The 17,106-nt window shown below is 48.8% G+C and overlaps 1 long non-coding RNA gene across 2 annotated transcripts in view; it reads left to right on the top strand.

Moving 5' to 3' along the window:
* The first annotated feature begins 1,155 nt into the window (after positions 1-1,155).
* The window catches only part of LOC309328927, a 96,610-nt gene continuing 80,659 nt past the window's right edge, over positions 1,156-17,106 (top strand). Inside the window, exon 1 of one of the 2 annotated variants that reach the window (XR_014150895.1) lies at positions 1,156-1,467. This is a non-coding gene — a long non-coding RNA (uncharacterized lncRNA). Of the gene's footprint in view, positions 1,468-6,085; positions 6,394-17,106 lie in introns of those variants that run through there. The other variant, XR_014150896.1, reaches the window with a different exon arrangement.

Genomic DNA, 17,106 nt, shown 5'->3' with positions numbered 1-17,106 from the left:
GTTTATAAGGCAGGTTGTGTGTGTGTGTGTGTGTGTGTGTGTGTGTGTGTAACTTAGACCGACCTGTCTTTTTCTCCAGCCGTCTATCTCATCTGCCGTTCTTTATGGACACTGTTTTCACACAAACACACGCGAGCGCGAATAATGGAACTGGGTGCGTAAGGGAAACGGGGCTGAGTGAGGACGCAGACCTCAGATCAGAAAACTGCCCGTCGTCTCTCCCTTCCTCCGAACTGGGCTCCCCATCCGTTTATGGTGTGCACGCATCCCTTCCCCCGGTTCCGTCACCCCAGTCGTGAGGATAGTGTGCTCTGCCCGTGGGCAGAAATGCCCAGATAGCGCGCAGCGCGGAGGGAGCCTGAGCCCGTGGGGAAACTCTGGACTACTGGAAAGGGGGAGCGGAGGTTAGGGGGCAGGCAGGGGGCTGTGGAGTTCTTCGCGTTAGCAGCGCCCCAACCGGGACAGGAGACCGCGAGCTCCGGAAGGCGGCGGCGGCCACAGAAGAAGCCTCGCTCCGCATCAGGCTCCGCAATCCAGTCCAGCGGAGCGTGTGGACGCCGCCTCGCTCGCATTGCCAAAACTCGGTTGGCAGGGCTGGAATGAGAACGGGGCAGCTTTCTCGAGGTGGTTCTTCAGTCTAGGCTACTAGGAGGGCTGGAATAAACCCCTCGATGGACGGAGACCCCCGCCTCTCTCTACTCTCTCTCTCGAGGTGGGGCAAAGAGAGAAACCCCCATACTTGAGAGTTTCCCCCACCTAGTTCCCCTCTTCGCCTTTTGCGACCCACGCCGCCTCTTCTTCCTGCCTTTTCGAGGACTTGGCATCCCTCTCCCTTTTCTCTTTCCAAACTTTCCCCCATCCTTGGACGCCAACTATTGCCCCTCTCCTCCCACCCCAAATATTTCAGCGATGTTCCCCATCACTCACCCAACCTCTGCCTCTCTTCCTTCCTCAGCACAAGTCTGTAAGTTATTTCTCTCCCCCATTTATTCTTATAATGAAAGGAAAAAGAGCGACGAGGCTTGTTATTATAGATATTCATATATTTATTAGGCGAGCATCAAGAGCCAGGAGCCTCGGAGGAAAGGAGGCGCCGGGGGCTTTTTATAGGTGACGTATAGACCTACGTGGGGTGCTCTGGCCCCACATGGCACCTGCTTACAGGCTTCCCACATCCTAAAATGACATTTCCCCGCAGTCCTCCTCGTCCTCCCGCCTCCCTCTGAGGTGAGGAGGGAAGAGGGGCGGTGGGGGGAAATCAGCCTTCGTTGTTCTGCTCGGGAGACGAGCGACGGAGCTTCAGTTGCACAGAGAGACACAGAGACTGAGGAGCGCAGGGAGGGAGCTCTAAAAAGGACCCTCCATTTGTGGGAGGGGGAACACTCAGGGGACCCCCCCTCCCAGGAAGAGAGATCGAGAGCTGAGATCCAGCAAAGCGGACGGGGTCGCCAAGTCCTCTCCGGCAAGGTAAGGTCACCGTGGTTCCTATTGCGTGGCGTTTGCTTAAGACACAGTAGAGAGAAAATGACTCTTCATTTCTTTCTTTTTAGAAGGGTTCTTGGCTAAGGAGCTGTCAAGGAGATCTCGGGGTGTTTGTCTTGGGGGTACAGAAGAAGGCTAAATTTTCAACCTGGAATATAAATGATGATAGCGGGGTTGGGGGGGCTTTCCTCACCACAACAAATCACAAGTCCTGTAGTGGAATTTCTGACCTTTTACTGTCTGAAATTGACTTGGGCTGCCGCAGTGGCCCCGGACACGTGTCTTCCTTCCTTCCGTTTAGGGAGTCTTAGGATTTAGAGGAGGGGGTGTGGAATACACACACACACACACACACACACACACACGCTTGTGTGTTTGTGCATGCGCGGGTGTGTGTGAGTGTGAAACACAAGCCATTCTAAGGTTGTTGACTGACTCTGTCTGGATTGTCAAGAAGAGTTTTCTCGCTACACATCCTTCTGGATCCTAGCTCTGGGCAACTCATTGGCACATTTTTGTCGGCCACTTCTAGTTTTTTTTTTTAGGAAGGGGGGGATGCCCCTCTCCGTCTCCATAGATGAAGGCCAGCAAAAACTTATTATCTGTGTGTTTGGGGGTGGGGAGAGACTTTACAGCACCTTGTATGCAGGAAGGAGAAGGGGTAATATAGTAATTTTCTCCTTTAGGATTTTGAATGATTGAAAAAAAATATGTCTAGACCTGCTTTTAAAATTGGGATGTAAGGTATATATGGGAGCCCTTTCCCTCAGCTCCATATGAACTCTCCGTGCTTTGCATGGAGTAAGGGGAAAGGCGAGGGACAGCAATTCCATTTTTTGTTTTTTGTTTTTAAGGCTGGGAGTAATATTTGCACACCGTTCATCCGGACCGCAGTCCGATATTCTCCTTTTCACACAAGGGAGGACATGGAGGAAACGCTCATTCACTCGTATGGGGGCTAGGGAAAGAGGTTGGGGACTGAGAGGGTTTGGTTGACCGTGAGAAGCAGATAACTCGTGAATTTCCTCCCCATCCTCCTCGGAGATATTAGTTTGGTGGTAGTAGATTTCTGGCGCACTAGATAAGGTAGTGGGCTGGACCAGCTCTGCCCTGGACTCTGTGTGTATGTGTATAGAAACTATGATATATTAGTTGGAAATTATCCTTCCTTTTGTGAGCTTAGCAGAGTACACCCCTTGCAGTAAAAATAGGAAGATTGCACACCCAGCCCTGACTTTATGACTTTCTTATCTGTTATGTGTGCTTGTGTGTCTATATCAATATCTAAATAGATTACAAACACACAATCCCGAAGCGAATTGTTTCCTGCAACGCTCAACTATTCCCTTTCGGAAAGCACAGAGCAGTTTTACAAGCAAAGGTCGACCCACGCAGACACATACACACACGCCGACTCCTCGGGCTCGAGGTCTCCGGTGGTGTGTGCCTTTAAACACACCCAGACACACAGCACACACCCGCCGCACCACGGTCACCATTGGAAAGTTGCTTTGGCAGAAACTTCACTCAATAGGGCGACAATGGAGCCCCCGGGGCGGGCGGGACAAAAGGGGTTGGAAGTAGTTGAACTGCCAGGCACGTCCACCCCCCGGGTGCTTGAATTAAAAAAGAAGAAGGAGAAGGAGGAGAAAAAGAAATAATGAATGAGAGAGAGGGAGAGAGAGGAAAAAAAATGAAAGAAAAGAAATGTACGGGGGGGGGGGAAGGGAGGGGGAAGCTAGAGAGGGACTTTTCTTTGCGCTGGTGAGAAAATACTCCGGGCAAAAAGTTGGTTCGGCGTCTTCATTTCAGCGCCAACGGAGCAAAGCTAATTCAATAGGAAACGCGAAGGTTTCCAAATAAAGAAGCGCTGTTAACGTGGAAAGTTCGTCTCTGGCGAATTAATTGTTAGGGTAAATAAACTCAGCCACGGAGAAACGGCAGTAGGTCGGGAAGGGGATTATTACTATTATTTTCTCTTAACTGCTGGCTGACGTTTTCCCCGCAGTTACGCAATGATTTTTCAGTGCTCGTCCTTTCACGGCCAGAGAGTTTAAATCTAACCCACACAACGATATCTCAGATACTTCCGGGGAAAAGGAAGGAGGTTATTTGCTGCTGTTGCTTTTATTTTTTATTTTTTTTTTTTAAAAAATAAAATAAAATACGACGCTTTGTCATAAAGCAAAATGAGACAGAAATCGTGGCAGGGCCTGGTGTTTTCTAAGAGAGCGTAGTGATACTCGGAGCATCTTCTAAATGGGAATTTGTATTTTCCCGTTCAGAAATCCGAAGCGATCAGCAAGATTTTTGTAGCTATCCCATCTATTGTATAGCTGTCTCTTCCGAAGTTTGGTTACTGCTAGCGAAGGTTTGAATACCTGTTCTTGTGGTTTCAACGTTTTATACCATAGCGTCTCTTTATTATCCCGTGTTGTGTGATCGTATATTTATATATCTATACATATATATATGTATATGCATATATATATCCAGATTTAGTCTACAGTCCAAGTAGGGAAACATTAATGGCCCGGAGAAAAGAGTTGCAGAAGCAACGATTGGTTAAATAATAATAATTTTTTAAGCGGAGCAGACTGAAAAATGCAGATTATTTTTTGTGTGCATATGGAAAATAAATTCATTACATAACATACATGGCAGGAAAGAGAAACAAGACGTTTGGAGATAAAATAATAATAACAGGTGTACAGTGCTAGCTTAGACAGGTCTACTCAGAAGTAAGTCCTATGAAGTGGGCCTTATGACCAGATAAGTGGCTATAGGAGTGCAGCTGCAATTACTATAAAAAAGGGAGGGGGATCCAAATACATAAATAAATAAGACAGCGACTGGAGTTGCTGGAGGCTAATGAAAGCACGGGGGGGGGGGGAAGAGACGTGGAATCAAGACGAGAGAGAGAAGAGAAACAAAACGGGAAGGAACTGATTTAAGGCTCCAAATGCTCGAATTCCAATTCAGACGTCCACACGCCCACATTCACCTAAACACAGCACCGCCTCGCACCGTCGGTTTTATTGGGGGTGGGGTGGGGTGTCGTCTGCTCCAGCGCAACACTGGAATGGCCTGCAAGGGGTTAAACTGATTGCTCATGAACTTGGCCTGTCTGTCTGTCTGGATTTTGATGGATGGGGTAGACCCCGCTGGCAAGTTCAGGCGGCAAGACCTCCCCCGCGGCTTCGGCGGTCCTGGGAAGCAGACGACAGAGGGAGAGGGCGGGGGAAGGGGAGGGGGACGAGGGAGGGGAGGGGGAGACTTCACCTCCCCGTTACACCCCCTCGCTTTACTACCGCAGCCTCCCACCCTTCTACCTCGCTGCAGAGGAGGGCGAAGTTGCCCGATCTCGGATAGAGAGCTGGTCTTTCCCCATGCCTCTTCAAGGCCCCTAATTCGCTTGGAATGGGATGGAGAGACAGGTAGAGGGGGAAGGCGGATCCACGCGGTGGAAGGAGAAGGCAGGCTGGGAGAAAGCGGGGCTGGGTTTCAGCATTTGGATAGCGCCCGAGGCAAGGTAACCACGGTGGGCGAAGAGTAGCTTGGAGAGAGAGGCAAGGGCAGAAAGCGGGGGGCCAGTAGAGAAGAGGGTCTCTGGAGCGACCCCCTTCTTCCCTGGCTTTCAGATCCCACCGGGGGGGTGAAGTTGGGGAGGGGGCCTCTCTGGGTTTGAAAATGTGGGGTGGGGAAAGAGGTTTTCCTAGAATCCAGGTGCAAAGCCAACGTGCCCGCGAGCTGTTCCTCTGGCTTGCTCTATCTGCCCATCTGTTTACCGACCTATGGCGCGCACCCCATCTATCATCAGGAGAATTAACAGACAGACAGACAGGATGTATGGGTGGCTATAAAGGCAACAAGGAGGGGAAGAGAGAGACGGTCACCTAACCACTGTCACAAAAATATCAGTTATGTCAAAAAGGCTCCCCTCCATTATGATCAATATCCTTCCCACTCCAAGACTTTTTCTTCTACTCAATCCCCCATCCCAAGATGCCGAAAGACTTGGGGGTCTGCTCAGCAAACCCCATTACCCCCCGTCCCACAATACCTCCTCTCAACGCCCTGCAAAGAATGCGACAAAACCAAACACCCCCCCAAAAAACGCCTCTTTTACCTGCCCAGAATTCCACCCCGTTGGTCATTCCCCTATCCAGGAGGGTTTGAGGACTGGTGGGGGGCTGGTGGGGCAGGTGGGCGGGTATAGTGTTAGTTTTCTTCTTCTAAGCCTGCCTGAGCTGTTTTCAAAAGGCCGTCCTTATGCAAGCCTATCAGAATGGACTCCCTCTCCCCCTCCCCGCCCCGCCACAAGCCACTTTCCCTTTTTAATTGGAGCTCCACCGGAGTCTTAATTACAGGCTGAGAGAGGGAGGGCAGGCTGAGATTTCTGCTCGGTGGAGAAGCCTGGCCAAGCGCCCCCTCCCCTCCCCCTCCTCCTCGCCTCTCCCCCCCTCCTCTTCCTCCTCCCCCTCCTCCTCCAGCCGCCCCTGATTGGCTCGAGTAAGACGCTGCTGCTCTGACGTCACCCAGCCTGCCAGCAGACCAGGCTTTCTTGGAAAACGACCAGAGCTTTTGGAGCTAAGAGGAGCTGGCTGGGCGCGCGGAAGGAAGCCCAGCTAAAGGCGCCCTCCTTCTCTTAAATCTCCCTCCTCCCCACCCCTCTCTCCGCTCCCTCAGAGCCAGAAGGGGGAAAGGGGGGCCGGCCAAGGAGGCCCACACAGCGAGACGGAAGCCGTGGATCATCCTCGGCTGGGAAATAAGCTACGCAGCAGCTCCAATCGCCTTTCGCCCCTTCTTCTTCTCCTTTTTATTATTATTATTTTTGTTATTTTCTTGGCCACGGATTTCTTCTGTCTGCCTGCCTGCCTTCTCCATCACCCGTGCTTGGAGCTGCCGCGTGTAAGTGCTGATCCTGCTTGCTCTTCGCCGAGAATCCTGCCTGCCTGCCTTTCTTTTCTCTCGCTCCCCCACAACCACGGGGGAAGGCGTTAAAGGCTGTGGGTTTTGGGGCCCACCATCGTAGAAAAGAGAGATGGGGATTCGGTTGGGTTAGAGGCGGTGGAGACGGCTATGGAGTGATGGCGCTGCTCGCCTTTGAAACAGCGTCTGGCGTGAGGTGGGGGGGGCGTTCAGGGAGCTGCTGGTGTTTCTGAGGGGGTGGGGGGCAGAAGGGGGGATTTGGGAACGGTCGAGGGTGCCGGGGGAGGGAAGAAATATCTCTCCCCCCCTTCCTTTGCTGCTTTGAGTAAGCAAACGAGGCAAAGAAGGAAAGGAAGACGAGCACGTGTGAATTGCGGGTTTGGGGAAGGGAAGTAAGAGCGTGGGAACGCGGGGAAGAGAGAAGAAGGCGCTCGGGAAGAAGGAAGGAAGAGGGTGTCGGGAAAAGTCCTCCCAGGCCTTCCTTGGTTGCAGCTTTGGATCTTGACAAAGCCGGGTCTGCGTGCGAGTGTGTTTTTGCTCCCACCCGCTGGAAAAAGCTTTAAATAGGTAGGCATCCATGGCTTTGGGAAGTAGCTGGGGTCTTGGGATGTTGCGCACGCGAAGGCGAGGGGAGCCAAAGGAACCAGGGGTGGGTGGAATTGTTCGAGGCTGCGATCCCCTTACACGCTGCGCGCCGTGCGTGATTATTGGCTCCCGAGTAAAGCTTGCTTGGATTGTACTTGCACGCGGGTGGATCGGGTAGCTGCGTTACGTTGCAGTTGAGGAGCGTGGTGGCGGTGGCGTCTTCCCGCAGTCCCAGATTAAAGGTATCCCTTGATAGCATATGGGTTGTAGCCAATGCTAGTCCTGCTGGGTGTGTAGAGCCATTAAAGTGAGTGAGGATGAACTAACTGAGGTCCATTGCTTTCAATGGGTCTACTCTGAGTAAAGCTAAGTTAGCTTACCACCCTTTGCCAAGTCAAGGCATTCCGAGAGTCTACTGTGCGTCTGTCTGTCTTTGGTTCTTGGGCTGTTGGAACTAAGAGTGTTGCGAGGAGGCCTTGAAGTTCATCGCCAGCATTTAATAACACTAACAGCAGAAAGTAATAACTGCACTAACACTAGCGATGATGGTGCTGGTAAATAAGAATTATATTAAATAATTATTACATAAGAATTATATTAATAATGCCTCATTTTTGGGGTGTCTTTTGTCCCGAATCCACCGTTCGAGGCAGCTGCCTCAGTCGGCCCACTGTTGGAACTCAGGCTTATATTCCACGTTTATGGATTTGTTTCCAAGATGCGCGATAGAAACGAGGGGACGAGTTGTTGGTTTCTTGGACATTCACATAGTTACTGAGTTGCTCTGAGCTGGTCCTTACCAAACATTATAAGGATATCGATCCACTTCTCCCAAATGCTCGCTATTGTAAAAGCCACTTCTGAGACTATTATTTACGAGGAGGGCATTAGGAAGATTCTTCACCCACCAGTTATTTCAAAAGGCTTTGTTCTTTTCGAAGGGCCCGCGGGTTTGTGGTGAGCGTGTGCGATTTGCATGGGATGGATAATATTGCAAATTCTCTTAACAAACAAAATAGGTTCTGTAGTGTTTCCATGCCCATGGTGCAAAATATTTATATATATTAAAGAGTAACAGATTTCAAGACACGTGTGAAATATCCCAGGCTTATAGTGGATATTTTTGAGAGAATGATAATGATAACCACAACAACAATTGCACTTTTTACATGATGTCTGGCCTTGAAAACACAGAGTTAGAGAGCATCCCATTTAGAAGTATTGCTTACCATACATTACCGAAATGAGGACAGCCACTAAGAATGAATCCTTTAATTTTCTGTTATTGGAGGCAGAAACCCTAACTAACGTTGGGGGTGGGGGTGGGGGTGGCGGAACTTGGATATATTTTCTATCGCAAGTTACAGCCGCTGCATTGCTATCTAGGTAGCAGCGAATGCAAGCGCGTCTGGATTTATTGCCTTTGCTTAACTTTCATTTTATTAGGTGTCGTTTCTCCTTCCTTACCTTCCTTTTCTTCCTCTTATTTTTCAGAGTCAGTTAAAATAATAATAGTGAATTAGAACGATTTCCACCGATTAGGCCTCAGCCTTGAGCGTGTGCCTGGGGATATAGCATATGATATTTTAAGTTGCGCCCCTCAAAACAGGCCAGACGTTCAAAGGATATGCATTCCTGTCTAGATCACGGTCCCCTCACCCTCCCCGACGCTTGTTTGGAAGGCAGTATAAAGAGAAAAACAAACACACTCTGGCCCTCCTCTCTCCCTCAGCTTTCTACTCCGTTTCTGGAGCGGCCGCGTTTACACCGCTCATGATGGGACTCTTAATTACTCGGCAAAGCGAGGCTGCCCAGTTCACCGCCCTTACTTTTTCCCCAACCAGCCCGCATCTTCTTTCTCCAAAAATATCCCCCCCAACCCTTCGAGATCTGCGGTGCGAAGTTGGCAAAGAGAGACGTGAGGGGACCCAGCACAAACCAGGAGATTCACCTGACTGAGTCCACCGAGCAAAACAGCGTGTGTGTGGTTATTCGAGGTTGGCTAAAAATAACTTTCCCCTAATTAAAGAAGACCTGACGTCAGACATGCTCAGGCATAAAAAAAGGGGGAAGACCTCGAGAGATGATGTGTGTAGTTTTCTTCTTTCTTTCTTTCTTTCTTTCTTTCTTTCTTTCTTTCTTTCTTTCTTTCTTTCTTGGAGAAGAGGAGAGCAGGAGGGCATCTTTAATTTTGAATGTCTTGGAAAGCGAGTGCGGTGAGGTTGGGGCTGCGATTATTTCTAGCTGGCTGGTTGGGAGCCTTTTAAAAAATGCTCATCTCAGTAAAACCAGGCACGATTTCTCTCTCTCTCTGTGTTATGATTTTGCAACGCTAAAAAAAAAAAAAAAACCTACTCTGGTGTGCGTCTCTCTATGTGTTGTGCTTTTGGGCGTTGAAATAACGACACGGGGTGGAACACAGTCAGCCTAGGGGGGTTGTGTAAGCATGCTGGAGGGAGGGAGGGAGAGGGGTAGAATGGAGAAATATCACCGGGGAAATCTGGCGGCCGCCATGTGAGCGTGGTAGCTGCCGAGCCTGCTCCCCCGCGAGCCTGCGGCCCCGGCGACTGCGAGCTCGGCCTGCCTTTTCTGCACCAGCGCACCGACAGACAGACAGACAGCCGTGTTACATGGCTCCCTGTTGGGACTTCCACGCGATTTCCTCCCTCCCCTCCCCACGCCTCCCTCTCCCCGCCACCCTTAAATCCCCACATTTAAAGCATTCCTTTGCAGGAGCACAAAGCTTACGCTGTTAGAAGGGAGCGAAAGCTTTTGCTCCCTAGGCCCATTTCACAGCTATAGGGATGGGGAACATTTCTCCTGAATGGCACCCCAGTATTGGAAAGATCTGACCCGTCCAGTCTTCCAACACGGACCCGTTCACTTCAGAGCAGCCACACTGGCTGCGGTGGGGCACATTCCCAGAAAGTGGGGTTGTAGATTCTTTCCTCTCTCTCTTTCTCTTCGCCCTCATTTTCATCCCTGTATCTCCTCTCCGTCTTCCACCCATTGCTCTCCTCTTGGGCTGGATGAAGAGCCATTCTTCACCTCCCAGAATCGGGCTCAGCTACGCGTCTGAGGTGTAGGAGGGATTTTGAAAAATGCCTTTTGGATTTAGTGGCGCGCTTGAAATCTTCTCCCACCTACTACTCCTAGGTAGGGGATGGCGGTGACGTGGCTGCAGCTAGGACACTCTGTCTTTGTACTGACGCTTGATGGATCCGAGTTGGGCCTTGTTAGACTGGCACCCTGCAGTCTACCAAAGTCTTGGAGGCCAGGGAAAAGAAAGAAAGTCTGCAGCCCTCTTCGGGAAGGTTGGCAACCACCTTAAATACAATCCTTGTAAAACAACCAATAGCTGTGACTTGTTGTTTCAATTAGAGTCGAATTGCATCTAGCTTTGATGATCTGGTGGAAGAGTGAAGGAGTCTGAATCGATTTGTTAGAGTGGAATCCTATACATTTCTAATCAGAAGTACACCTCCCAAGTTCAGTGGGTCTTACTCCCAGATAAGTGGGTTTAGGGGTGCAGTTTCAGTCTTTAAGGTGGCACCAGACCCTCTGCAACAACACACTAAGAGGGTTGCCACCGCTCTGGAAGTTTTCTTCATCTTTTATAATTTCCGAGGAGGGGAAAAATATTTATTTAATAGGGGACCGTTCATTTTCCATCCGTTACAAATAGCTCTAGCCAGAGGCTGATTATACCTAGATTAGTATTTTCTTTTTTTAAGGAAGAATTTCTTATTATGTAACCTGATGCACGATTTTGCTATTTGTTTACTGTCCCTTACCAGAAAATTTCCCATTGTATTAGAAAGGAGGGAGCGGAGGAGGCATAAAGAGATTTTATTTTATTTTGCAAGAGGCGAGTGGGGGAAAGATGGTAAACAGATGATGCAAATATGTGGCGGCAACGAAGGCACGTTAGGGAAGCTAGCTTCCAGCACCTTGGCCAGTGCCTTCGCCCTCGGATTTAGGCAACGTTTCATTCTTGGGCAGCCGGTGGAGAAGTAGGGAATTGTCTTCCGCGGCAGAGTTAGTACCCAACTGCATTTTCCCATCCGGAGACCCGAGGGAGGAGACCTCTCATTGGGGCTGCGGGAAGGCTGGCGTGCTCCCAGTTTCCAAAAGCCTCTCGGAGGATCCGTAACGCGAGACAGCACCAGCACGTCAGGCCTAAGGCTGCTGGCAAGACTTTCCCGGGCCTGGCCGGAGCTAGCCTACCTGCTGAATGATGGTGGGGGTTTGAAAGGAAAGTGCTGGACAGAAATGGGGCAGGAATGACTGCTTGACCAGGTTGGCTAGTAGCTTAGCACCAGGCAAAAGCGGGTCCGGTCGCTTCTTGCGTTCCTTGGTTCCTTTCCTTCTTCCTGTTCCGTGGATTCGAAGCCCCCCTCTGGAAATAGTGGTTTGATCCAGGGATTATTTGATTTATTTAGATTATATTTAAATTCCTTATTTCCTTCCCTTCATCTCTCCCTCCCCTCTTTTTACCCGTCGTTCACTCCCTCTCTCTATCAATATTCTATCTATCCATCCGCACATATCTTCTTTCTTTATTTCCACCACCCACCCACTCAGCTAACAAATCTGTTTTATCCGGATTCAACGCACACGTAGAACAGCCATTCCCCATAGCAGAGAGATCCTGTGGCATTTAGCATCGATTTGAAACATACTGTTGAACTGCACGGGCAGATGCAGAGAATATTGACTAGAGGAGACAAGTCAATACTCCGTAATAGGCTCGATATAGGTGTTTTACGCCATTCTCTCTCTCTGTGTCACACACACACACACACACACACACACACACACGCATTTAATAGTTAACGACAACGTTTTAGATTTAGCATGCTTGCAGAGGGGTAGCCATGTCTGTCGGTTGCAGCAAAAACAGTCTTGTAGTACCTTAAAGGCTAAGACACTCTGACTGTGGCAGAACCTGTCGGTTCTGGATTTAGGTTATCGAATCGTCTGCCTAGCTTGCAAGCTACCTGTGTGATGGAGCGGGGGCGGGGGGGGGGGCGGCAGAAATCAGCTCGTCCAAGTGGTTTCTGCGTATTTGCGCACAGAGAAATAATGAATGCAAGGATTTTCCTTGCATGTTTTACGGTCATCCTGTTCAGGCGCTGGAGGAAATATCGCGCGCTTGGCCTTGAGATGCCTGCTTCTGTTTTCCACGCAGGAGGAGAAGCAACAACAACAGTACAGGCAGAAACGAGCGGCGCGTTTCTACAAGGCCAGGTTGGGGGGGGGGCGGCGCGCGCCTCGTTTTATTCCGAGAAGGGGAACCGGTGACCTTCCAGATCCTTCCTGGACTACATTTCCCATCATCCCTGACCACTTTCCACATGATGCCTGGCGCTAATGCGAGTTGGGGGTCCAATAACACCCGTGTGTGTGTGTGTGTGTGTGTGTGTGTGTGTGTGTGTGTGTTTGTGTGTGTTTCACCAGTTCCCCATCCTTGATTCAATCGCAAACCCCAGAATAGAATGTCCGTGGAACCCAGAACGTCATTCCGAACGTCTTTTCGCTAGAAATCTTCGGAACTTGATGGGCCTTCCCTTACCTTCGCTTGCAACCCACACGCAAAATGAAATAAATTGAGAGTGCATCATCCCCACACCCCTCCCCACCATTCCACCGCACATTTCGCTCCTGCAAAGGTGCCGGGCCCTGCGGGCAACAGACGTGGACTCAGGCGGAAAGGTTTTATCTTTTCACGGAAATATGTAAGGGGAGGCGCAGAACATTAAGACTCTATACAGAAGTGTGAGGATTTGGGAAATGGCATTCGGGAAGGTGGAATTTTAGGGATGGCTACTAAGCGGAGGGACCTACTAGCCAGCCACGGATAATCACCCTTTACTAAAGAGAACCACACCTCCTTCTTTTAGGAAAATCTACGACAATTCCCCCTGGACCTGGGGAGAGGATCAGTAATATTTGGATTTTGTTTGAAAACCCCAAATTCTCAATGTTCAGTATCTTTCCCCCGCTTTCCCACCAATCTTCTAGTCCAGAGAAATCTAATTCAAGATTAGACCTTTAAAACAATCTGTCTTGTAAATACACTGGATTAGGCCGTGGGAGGAGGGGAGGGAGTTGCAGATCTGCTTCTGATCCGAAGTCAGATCCCATTCACTGCTTTCACTCCGGTTTGATCCACACGTTCTCAGTCCCACCCAATCAGATCCTTTCAAACGGCAACAACGCGTGTACCATTCGGGTGTGTGTGTGTGGGGGGGGGAATCTCTTCGGAAAGGACGAGCGGTGTTTTTAAAGCGTGTTTGTTCCGAGTCAAAATTAAAAGAAAACGGAGGGGGGGGGGAGAGTGAAGGAGCCTAATTTTCCTCCAAGAAATGGTGCGGGGAATGGAGACGGAGGGCGTCGTCCCTGAAATCTAATCCCACCGTTCATTCAAAGGTTCTGGAATTAGAACACAGTACCTGGTGGACCTCCTCCGAAATTACGACTTATTGACAAAGTCAGGATTTTCGGTGGATACCTGTTCCACTGACTTAGTTTCAGTCTAAGTGTATTGATTGACCTATGGAATGGTCTGAGAGCCCCTTAAGGTCCCTTTTCCATTGTACCTGGAAGGCGGTGCGTAAAGATTTTGCCCGGGGGTATTCAGAGAACTCTAGTGTTTCCTTAGAGCTTCAGTCCTAACATTACCTGGAAGTAAGCTTTGATGAAATAAAAGGAATTTACTTCCGAGGTCGTTTATTAAACTAGCCATTAGCCTTGTAGCTAGTTTTTTTTTAATTAAAAAAAATCTTTATAGGGGGGAAAAATCACGCGAGAATGTTGATTTAATGTTGATTTAATTTTTGAAGTAGAATAAGCTATTAGATCATATCCATTGGTGCTTTGTGCAGGTCAAGAGCCCGGAGATAAGAAAGACCCCCTTACCCAATATAATCTATCTACCGTAATTATTAGATTGCTATATGTGTGTGTGCGCGCGCGCCTGCATAGCGATGGGAAAACAGGAAAAACAGCATTTTGAAAATGGTTAAAAGTAGAGATCTATGTCTCCCTCTTAAACATTCCAAAAAAGAATCCAAAAAGGCTGGATTGCTTTTGGGAATGCGCGCTAGAATGGAATCCAGTGTGTGGAGAATCTTTTTGATCTCTCTCTCCCCAGTGGCATAAGGGTGAGCCTAGTGCCTGGATATCAGCCGGTTTGGACTTGCAATCCTAAACCCACTCACTCCATAACAGCGCAACCCTAAGCATTTCTATCCAGAGACAAGTTGATATCCTCAGAAGTAAGTCCTGTGGAATTCAAGCGGGGTTTTTAGTTACAGAAAAGGGGATTAATGGTCGCAACCTAAATCTCCGGGAACACAGTGAGATTTACCTCTGGGTAAATAGGCGCAGGATTGTGGAGTCAGTTAGATCCCGCCGCCTTGTGAGATTAGCAGCAATCTAGAATTCCATGCAGGGAATGTGATCTGGAGGTGATGTTAGAAGGCTTTTTAGGCGTGGATAGCTCAGTCGGTAGAGCACGAGATTCTTAATTTTAGAGTCGTGAGTTCGAGCCCCACGTTGGGCAAAAGATTCCTGCATTGCAGGGGGTTAGACAATATGACCCTCGTGGACCCTTCCAACTCTACAGTTCTAGGATTCTGTGGAAATGAGTCACATATACCTTGGTGCATTGAGATCAGTAACCTGCTGTGATTTAAACTGCAGTCCTCCGCCTGCACTCACCTGCAAGTAAGTCTCATTGAGCTAAAAAAAGGCCTGTCTTCTGAGTAGACATGTATAGGAGTTCCACTGAAAATGTGCTTGGCATTGGCCTGTTGGATGTTACTTTTATTTCGGAATAAAGGGTGGACCTGAGGCTGTTGATTCGCTATTCTAGAATTCCTTAGGTGCCGCTCCCTTGCCCAGGCTTCTAACCTTCTGCTTCATTCTCTGCTCGTTTTCAATCAAACATGCTTCGCGTTGCATTTCCGGATCTGATCTCGGTTTGGGGACCGTTTGGAAACCGATAGGAGGAGAGATTGTGTCTGATGCCGGTTCAGACAGTAATCGCATCTAATGCCTGTATTGTTTGATCTGTGAGCACGTTGCCTATCGCTCGTCGTCGATCGCTCCAGTGTGTTAAAACGCGTTGAGGAGCGAGGCGTTGGTGCTGAAGGTGAGGCGGGTGTCTTCCACACACAGCAGATCAAAGCAAAGACGCGTTACAAGAAGAAGAAAGGGATAAAACCATTTATTTATTTTAATCATCTCGCCTCCTAATTCTGGGTGGTGCTTATTTCATAGAGCGCTGGAGCCAAGGGCGTGCAGCAATGTGTGTGCATTGTAAGTGAGAGGCTGGAGGCTGTAGAAAAATACGAGATAATTCATATTTCGTAACTGGGGAAATTTTTTTTCCAAGGCACTTGTTTTCCATTTTCAATTCTTCTAGGGAAAAATACATCGTTCAGAGGAGAAAATATACTGAACGATTAGGCTCCCCAAACTCAGCTGCCCACACATTTTTGCCATGTCCATGTTTGTTTCAAGAGGGAAACTGTCTCTGCTTTAATATATATATATATATATATATATATATATATATATATATATATATATATATATATATATTTAAAAAAACATGTTGGGAGACAGGAATCCAGACAACATTAAACACTTTACATGTTGGGAGTTTTCAACAGGAGAGATGTATTGGCTGGGGTTTGGGTATTTTTTTACTAAAAGTAAAAATAAAATCCCACAAAACTCGTTGGAACTTAATCTCAAGCATGACTGCTGTCCTACGCGTTCCAACCTAAGAAGAAGCCCTGTCCCCATGCTAATAGCTCAGTGTGGCGATTTAAACATGTATGGGTTAGGGGCCATAATCGGGCACGTTTGCTGCAGCCCTTAGCAAGTGTCTAAATCTCTCCCAACGAACTCAAGGGAACTTCATAGGGCTTAACTTTCGCTGGATCGGGCCCTGGGACGTGAGAAGGGCTCCTCTTTCGTGCTCCGGAGTGCAAGAATCCTCTCAATCCCCAGTGATTTTTAAATGATCTGATTTCATCCCCCCACCCAAAGAGTCTGCAAAATCCCAGGCCTCCCCCACCTCCCAACAAAGTGGTGTTAGATCACCCTTAGTCAAGGGGGTGATCTTAATTTGCGGCACCCAGGGTTTAGACTGGAAGACCCCATTGAACAAAATCAAGACCCCCACGCACGCAGTGGGTTTCTTTGAGCCCCCCAGAAAAGAGGAAATGTGCGTTGCAGGAAGCCCCGTTCACTTCAATGGGGCTGGCTGCCAAGTGAAATGGCACAGGGTTGTGTTGCAGGCCTTAAACTCAGGCAGGGAGAGAGGGCTGGGGGTTGGTATGGCAGACTTCAAAGAAATATTGTTGCCTAAAAGGAAAGGGGCGGAATGCGTGTTGGGTGGGGAGGCGTGGGAGGGAAAGAGCAAAAGAGGCGGGAAGGAGAGGTGATTTGAATGCGAGGCCGCCCATTGGTTGCCAGCCCTGTTGACGTCACTTCCCAAAGAAGGGTGTTTAGCATCAGAAAAGGAGTATAGAACTTGGTCAGTAGAAAGAGGGCGAGACATCAGCCCAATATCTCAGGGTGTGATTTGAATGTAAACCAGCTGCTTCCCCCCAAGGGAAATGCCTCATTTCAGATAGTCAGAGCTCAGCAATGGGTGACTTCTGCCAGCCATAACCTGCAGAGCAGGTCCTTCACCCGCTTTTCCTTCTTAAATAAGTGCAACGCTGCTCTTTTTCTTCTCTCCTCTTTCAAAAAGTTTCACTTTCTTTTATCTCTTTCTCTCTCCTCCTTTTTTTGCTTTCTCGATGGCAGATCGAAGATCCAAACCTCGCTACTCTTGTTTTTTCTTCTGCTACCCCCGCCAAGTTGAGCCCAGCTTTATGAGGAGGGGGAAAAAAAAGAAAAGAGATAGAGAGAAAAAGTGGAGGAAAAGCAAGAAGACGCCTCGGAAGAGGGAGGGCTGTTTCTGTCTTTGGTTATCTAGCTGTATGAGTGTTATCAAGCCATCATAAAGCTAGATAACCGAAAGTAGAAATGACTTCCAAAGACTTCTGAGAGCTGGGAGGCGAAGAGGAGCAGCACGGAAGAAGA

Source organism: Podarcis erhardii (assembly GCF_964252035.2).
Source record: "Podarcis erhardii genome assembly, chromosome: 14".
In the NCBI taxonomy this organism is placed as follows: Eukaryota; Metazoa; Chordata; class Lepidosauria; order Squamata; family Lacertidae; genus Podarcis; species Podarcis erhardii.
Note: the sequence above shows the minus strand (reverse complement) of the source record. Positions and strands in the feature narration are given on the sequence as shown.